This window comes from Pseudophryne corroboree, chromosome 7, assembly GCF_028390025.1.
Source record: "Pseudophryne corroboree isolate aPseCor3 chromosome 7, aPseCor3.hap2, whole genome shotgun sequence".
In the NCBI taxonomy this organism is placed as follows: Eukaryota; Metazoa; Chordata; class Amphibia; order Anura; family Myobatrachidae; genus Pseudophryne; species Pseudophryne corroboree.
In genome coordinates, this window is record NC_086450.1 from 156,620,325 (window position 1) to 156,628,814 (window position 8,490).

Genomic DNA, 8,490 nt, shown 5'->3' on the forward strand with positions numbered 1-8,490 from the left:
CTCTACAGTTCACGACAGGTCTAGTCCAGGTTCCCATGTTCTACATGTCCATTAGTGCCAGGAGTTGCGGCGGCCATTTTACTGATGACAATCCCCATAGGAAACATAGGAAAACGTAGTGGCCATCTTTAAGGAGTCCTTGGAGACATAGTTTCATATTCCATCGGTAGTCATGGAAACCGGACCATGTAACAAGCAAAGAGAAAATGGTGAAGACTAATGTGCTGGTTCATATGATTGTATATACAAATAAATAGATATATACAAATATAAATAACCATAACAGATAAATATTTACATATATATATATATATATAGATACATGACATAGAAAAATATACGTTAAAACAGGCTGAGATCCAATAGTAAAAAACAATGCATTAAGGCAGAGTGCATATAGATAGAGAGGATATATCATGGAGTGCATGTGGCAATCAGGTGAATGTGAGTTTAGGGATATATGATGGTTTAAAAGGAGTAATTGCAGATATTCGCTGCCACATAGTGAGGGGAATTTACAGTAATGACCCACATGTATTTTGTGAAATCAATATAGTGCACTGGTGATAGTAAAGTAAAACCTGGATAATTATGTGTTATTGGAGTTAACTGGATAGCATCTTATGGTATTGATTAGGTCACTGGATAGCTCGATGTTATTTGTCAGTCCTTACAGTACCTGATATTCCCAGGCAGTCCCCCTCCCTGGTACTGATCAGGCCCAAAACACTGCTTAGCTTCCAAGATCGAACGAGATTGGGCGTACCAGTGTGGTTTGACTGTACTTGAGAGGTAAACATCTTAATGCCATGACCCGATCGCACATAAAACACACAAAAAACCTAGTTTGTTAACAAACTTTAATGTAACACAAATATCCATAAGGAGTGTGAGGTGAGGAGGGACGTGCGGAGGGAGCTGTGTGGCAAGTGAGGAATACGGAAGAATACAGCACCTCATAGAAAGGGTGCGATTTCATAGCTCTCATTCAGACCCACGGGTTGCAGGGTCTGGAGCTGGAAGATCCAGTACATCTCCCTTCTTGAGAGTTTGTTCGCGAGGTCTCCTCCTCTCTCTCCCAGGCGCACCAGCTCAATCGCTTTGAATGTGAGGTCCTCTGGGTTGGAGTTATGGTATGATGTAAAATGTCTGGAAACAGTATGGCTCTCCACCTTGTTCTTTATATTCCTTATGTGTTCCTGGATCCTCATCTTTAATGGTCTTTTGGTCTTGCCCACATATTTCTTCTTGCAAGGACATTCCAACAAATAGATGACGGACACGGTATTGCAGTTCATGAATTCCTTGATAGTGTAGAGTTCCTTTTCTTCCATATCGCTGAAGGTTTTCCGGTTCGGATGTAGGAACTTACATATATTGCATTTCCCGCATTTAAAAGAACCCACACATCTAGGCATAGTGGAGCTCTTGGTAGACTTCTCCTTAAGTAGGCTGGGTGCAAGGTGGTCCTTCAGGTTCCTAGATTTCTTGAAGATGATGACTGGTTCGGGCGGTAGGAGGTCTTTGAGGACAGGATCCATGAGAAGAATATTCCAGTGAGTCTTGAGCGACTTCCTGATGTTCTTCTCATGTTGATTATAGGTGGTGATGAAGGCGACCGAGTCTTTTTTGGCGTCTCTTGGTTTGTATTTCAGAAGTTCGACCCTGTTGACCTTCCTTGTTTTTTCCAGAGCTTGTTCCACGATATGCCCGGGGTATTCCTTGTCTTGGAACCTCTTACTGTAGATTTTAAGTTGATCATCACAGTCTTTTGGATTGGTGCAGTTCCTCTTTATCCTCGAGAATTGTGATGCCGGAATGTTATCCTTCCACTTCTGGAGGTGGTTACTTCGGTAGTGTAGATAACTGTTCATATCCACCTCCTTTATGTAGTTCTTGGTGGTGATGCCCCCATTCTCACCGGTTAATACCAAATCCAGATATTCGACTGACTTGTCGTTAGTATTTGAAGTGAAGGTCAAATTAAAATCATTGTTCCCCAGCGTATTTAAAAACTCATTAAAAGATTCAATCGTGCCGTTCCAGATAATTAAAATGTCATCGATGTAGCGTCTGTAAAGCACCACATTTTCTTTAAAAGCTTCCAGGCCGTATACATGAGTCTCTTCCCAATGTCCCAACAACTGGAGCACATTGAAGGGGAAGTTATCAAAGGGAAGGAGAAGAAATTTCTTCGGGACAGAAATGATTATCATCAAGGACACATGAAGAACTGGAGCCGATTCAAGGCTCCAGGCCATCAGTCAAACAGAGCGGTTAGGTACCAATGGAAGACGGTACCCAACAAAGGAAACAAGAACAGAACAAATAGTGAGGATTCCCCATCGAACCCACACTTAAGAACAGGTAACAGATTCTCAGCCCTACAAAGAAGAGACTCCACAGGTGATCAGGATTTTTTATCTGCAAGAACAGGTGCACGAACGAAAGACGTAATACAAAAAATTGTGAGGGAAGACAGCAGACAGGCATCCCCCATGAAAAGAAGGCTTCTAGAAGAAGAGGAAAACGGGGCGGCAGGAGGGAGAGACCAGAAAAGAAGAAATCTACACTAACTGATTCACGAGACAGAGGCATCTTCAATCTTTCAAAGCATACACTCACGGAGCCTGAGGTCACACTCCTCAGCAAAGGTCTGACTTTTGCACCAACAACTGGTCTGAATAAATTCGAGACCTTCATTGACTTGAATAAGTTTGTGAGAAAACTCACCTTAAAGAGACATTTCTTACGTAAAGAAGATGCCGTCATAATCAACTATGAAGAACGCTCCAAATCTGGCCTTAAACCTACGTCAAAATATTACCCACTCGAGTCAAAAGGAAGTAATGTGAGTCTCTTTTATGACATGGTGAAAAAGGACTTGTGTGATAATGCACCAAAGAAAACAGAAGGAAAGAACTTGGGGAACCGTGAATGTGAAGCCCTGAAGAAAATGCAGAAGAACCACAATATAGTCATAAAACAAGCTGACAAAGGGGGGGGATTGGTTATAATGGACCACGACCTCTATACGAAAGAGGCACAAAGACTACTGGGGGACGCTAATTCCTACACACTACTCCAGAGTGATTCAAAAGAATCATTTGTAGAGGAACTGAGGACCATTCTTCTACACGCACTACGGAGCACAGTGATAACGAAGGAAGAGTACCAATTTCTTATGCAATCCAATCCCATTACCCCCATTTTTTACTTTTTACCAAAGATCCATAAATCACTGACGAATCCACCTGGCAGACCAATAGTGGCAGGCATAGGTTCACTAACTTCCAACTTGTCAAAGTACGTGGATGTTTTTCTGAAGAAATATGTTAAAACACTGCCATCTTATCTAAAAGACACAACATCAGTACTTAATGTACTCGGAACAGTGGAGTGGAAGGATACATACATGTGGGCGACTGTGGATGTTCAATCCCTATATACATGTATTGAACATTCCAAGGGCATAGCTGCATGCAGAGAATACTTGAACAATGATATAACCCTGACTCCAACCCACCGAGATTTTATCTGTGATCTTATGCTTTTTATTCTCAGTCATAATTATTTTAAATTTCTTAACCATTTTTACTTACAATGTTGTGGCACAGCTATGGGGACGATTTTCGCCCCAAGTTTCGCAAATTTGTTTATGGGACATTGGGAAGAGACTCGTGTATACGGCCTGGAAGCTTTTAAAGAAAATGTGGTGCTTTACAGACGCTACATCGATGACATTTTAATTATCTGGAACGGCACGATTGAATCTTTTAATGAGTTTTTAAATACGCTGGGGAACAATGATTTTAATTTGACCTTCACTTCAAATACTAACGACAAGTCAGTCGAATATCTGGATTTGGTATTAACCGGTGAGAATGGGGGCATCACCACCAAGAACTACATAAAGGAGGTGGATATGAACAGTTATCTACACTACCGAAGTAACCACCTCCAGAAGTGGAAGGATAACATTCCGGCATCACAATTCTCGAGGATAAAGAGGAACTGCACCAATCCAAAAGACTGTGATGATCAACTTAAAATCTACAGTAAGAGGTTCCAAGACAAGGAATACCCCGGGCATATCGTGGAACAAGCTCTGGAAAAAACAAGGAAGGTCAACAGGGTCGAACTTCTGAAATACAAACCAAGAGACGCCAAAAAAGACTCGGTCGCCTTCATCACCACCTATAATCAACATGAGAAGAACATCAGGAAGTCGCTCAAGACTCACTGGAATATTCTTCTCATGGATCCTGTCCTCAAAGACCTCCTACCGCCCGAACCAGTCATCATCTTCAAGAAATCTAGGAACCTGAAGGACCACCTTGCACCCAGCCTACTTAAGGAGAAGTCTACCAAGAGCTCCACTATGCCTAGATGTGTGGGTTCTTTTAAATGCGGGAAATGCAATATATGTAAGTTCCTACATCCGAACCGGAAAACCTTCAGCGATATGGAAGAAAAGGAACTCTACACTATCAAGGAATTCATGAACTGCAATACCGTGTCCGTCATCTATTTGTTGGAATGTCCTTGCAAGAAGAAATATGTGGGCAAGACCAAAAGACCATTAAAGATGAGGATCCAGGAACACATAAGGAATATAAAGAACAAGGTGGAGAGCCATACTGTTTCCAGACATTTTACATCATACCATAACTCCAACCCAGAGGACCTCACATTCAAAGCGATTGAGCTGGTGCGCCTGGGAGAGAGAGGAGGAGACCTCGCGAACAAACTCTCAAGAAGGGAGATGTACTGGATCTTCCAGCTCCAGACCCTGCAACCCGTGGGTCTGAATGAGAGCTATGAAATCGCACCCTTTCTATGAGGTGCTGTATTCTTCCGTATTCCTCACTTGCCACACAGCTCCCTCCGCACGTCCCTCCTCACCTCACACTCCTTATGGATATTTGTGTTACATTAAAGTTTGTTAACAAACTAGGTTTTTTGTGTGTTTTATGTGCGATCGGGTCATGGCATTAAGATGTTTACCTCTCAAGTACAGTCAAACCACACTGGTACGCCCAATCTCGTTCGATCTTGGAAGCTAAGCAGTGTTTTGGGCCTAATCAGTACCAGGGAGGGGGACTGCCTGGGAATATCAGGTACTGTAAGGACTGACAAATAACATCGAGCTATCCAGTGACCTAATCAATACCATAAGATGCTATCCAGTTAACTCCAATAACACATAATTATCCAGGTTTTACTTTACTATCACCAGTGCACTATATTGATTTCACAAAATACATGTGGGTCATTACTGTAAATTCCCCTCACTATGTGGCAGCGAATATCTGCAATTACTCCTTTTAAACCATCATATATCCCTAAACTCACATTCACCTGATTGCCACATGCACTCCATGATATATCCTCTCTATCTATATGCACTCTGCCTTAATGCATTGTTTTTTACTATTGGATCTCAGCCTGTTTTAACGTATATTTTTCTATGTCATGTATCTATATATATATATATATATGTAAATATTTATCTGTTATGGTTATTTATATTTGTATATATCTATTTATTTGTATATACAATCATATGAACCAGCACATTAGTCTTCACCATTTTCTATTTGCTTGTTACATGGTCCGGTTTCCATGACTACCGATGGAATATGAAACTATGTCTCCAAGGACTCCTTAAAGATGGCCACTACGTTTTCCTATGTTTCCTATGGGGATTGTCATCAGTAAAATGGCCGCCGCAACTCCTGGCACTAATGGACATGTAGAACATGGGAACCTGGACTAGACCTGTCGTGAACTGTAGAGACTGCAGACGCGAGCGCAATGAGCGGATGACGTCGCCGGCGCACGCGCACTAACGTAACCGGAAGTGGGGCGGAAAAGCCCGGAGTCACGTGACGCGTCCCCTCCGTCACCGGAAGTGTGGCGGAAGTGCCGCAATTTAATACAAAAAGTACATTTCTGGACGTTTATAACACTGTTTCAGCCCAAAAACCACTCGTTTTTTATGTCCTCAACATCATGTTACCCCCTATAGCTTTTATCTATGTACCAATTAAGTGTTCTTGTTGTTCTGTATACCGCATATTTTAATTATACCACATGACTAGCTATGACATCACCAACCCTGAGTCAGTTCATCAGGGGTATAAATAGGCGTAGTACCTCATTCTGTCCGTACCCTTTGAAGAAGTCAGCTGTGACGAAACGCGTTGGGCTCCCTGTGGTGACCCCCCTGTGCCTATTTTAAAAGCTAAGTTAGAACTCCTTACTTTTTACTAAGACATTTGCATTCTTAAGATTTTACTAGTAGTTTTATGTTTTAAACCTACTTTTATGTGAGTAATAAACTTGTTTATATCATTATATAGTTTTTTGGCTTTTAAATCAATCTTTTAACAATTGCATTTTAAATCACACCAGTCGCCGGTACCCTTATTCCCCCATTTTTTATATATATATATATATATATATATACATACTATATATATATATATATATATTTATTTACAGGAGGCAATCAGTTTGCCAACTGTTGGGATCCCGGCGGTCAGGAGCCTGACACCAGAATCCTGACGGCCGACAGCCTGAATACGGCTCACAGGGGCTATTCCCATTTGTGGGTGTCCCCCGCAAGGGGATTCATGCAGGTGTGGTAGATATAACATTTACAGAGAGAGTTAGATTTGGGTGGGTGTTCAAAGTTAAATCTAAATTGCAGTGTAAAAATAAAGCAGCCAGTATTTACTCTGCACAGAAACAATATAACCCACCCAAATCTAACTCTCTCTGCAAATGTTATATCTGCCACACCTGCAGTGCAAATGGTTTTGCCAAACTGCTAACAAATTTGCTGCTGCGATCAACTCTGAATTAGACCTAATATCCATGTCTTTTTCTTCATGGTCTTTCTCCCACTGCAGCATCTGTAGATAGTTCTCTTTTTCTCCACAAAGCTTCTCAGCCAGAGAATCTCCCCCTAATTCACACTGAATTACCCCCATTGTCTGACTTGAAGAAAGTCTTGAGGAGCAACTACAGTGTAGGCACTCCAATCCAACTTAGCTGCAGCCAGAGCAGTTTTAGAATGTATTTCTGGAGGAAAGTCTGCATAAAGCAACAATACAAAGTGAAACTTTGGAGAGAAAAAAATAACCATGCAGATGGTGATGTTGAAAAATTGCAAGGACAGAAAGAGAACCTTGCGAAATGTATGTTGAGTGCACAGAACCAGTTTCAAACTATCCAAATGGAAATGAAGGCCGTAGAACTGGAGCTTCAGAGTAAAGTAGCAGTGACAGAGTCTGAAATAGTTAGACAAAACCTGAGACTTGCTGAATTTGAAGATATGGAGAGCAATCTTCTGCAACCTGAGAACAAGCTAGTAAGCACCAAGGGAAAAACTACCCAGCTGGAAGAACAGCTTATGGAAGTGGAAAAGTAGAGAAGGAAAAAGTTGGATAACACTATGAAATTGGATTCTGGTCCTAAAATAGTATCTGATGTCTTCGTTGAACATTGTGTGATAGAAATACATAATTATAAGCAGCAGTTACTAAAGGTTGATAGTGAAAAATAACAGGCTGGCATGAAGAGTGATATGATACAGGTACAAAAAGATGTGTATAATAACCATACCATCAGACAAATAGTGAATTATTTGAACAAAGTAAGATGTTCCAGAAGGATGAAATTTGTCAACAACAATTTGACAATCGAGATGTCCTCATTAAATGTTACAGTGTGGAAGAAGGGACTGGAGTAACAAAGTTGTGAATCTCCCTAAGAGACTGTTGTAAAAGTGTATGAGATACAGTACCATGCAGTTACCTTCAGCTTTCCTTTATGTCTTGAAGGAATGAAGTCTTCCCAAATGGTTACAGGTCTAGATAATAAAGCTGTGTCTAAAGTTGGTGATATAGGACTGACAAATACAGATAGTGATTGTATGAGCTGTGATGTAAAGGCAAAAGATATACAGAACCATGCAGAGATATTAATGGCCTCCCAGGAGGATACTGTGATGTTGCCATGTGATCAGAGAGACATGAATTTGACCATGTCAAACTACAAAGCTTGAAGCAGATGCCCAAGAAAATCGGAGAGATATGAGCATTGTTGATGTGGCTAATAGCCTTAAAAATTATGAGATGAAGTTGATAAATCAGTGGAATAAACATTCAAGTATCTTATATGTACAAGAATATTTTAGAATCTGAGGGTGGCAGTGCAAGTATGTCCTCTGACATTAAGTCAATGGGGGTCATTCCGAGTTGTTCGCTCACAAGCCGCTTTAGCAGCTTTGCACACACTAAGCCGCCGCCTACTGGGAGTGAATCTTAGCTTATCAAAATTGCGAACGAAAGATTAGCAGAATTGCGAATAGACACTTCTTAGCAGTTTCTGAGTAGCTCCAGACTTACTCGGCATCTGCGATCAGTTCAGTCAGTTTCGTTCCTGGTTTGACGTCACAAACACACCCAGCGTTCGCCCAGA

The 8,490-nt window shown here is 41.2% G+C and overlaps 1 pseudogene; it reads right to left on the bottom strand.

The window, feature by feature from the left end:
* Positions 1-667: 667 nt before the first annotated feature.
* LOC134946296 (5S ribosomal RNA) lies at positions 668-787 on the bottom strand (annotated as a pseudogene).
* Positions 788-8,490: the final 7,703 nt, after the last annotated feature.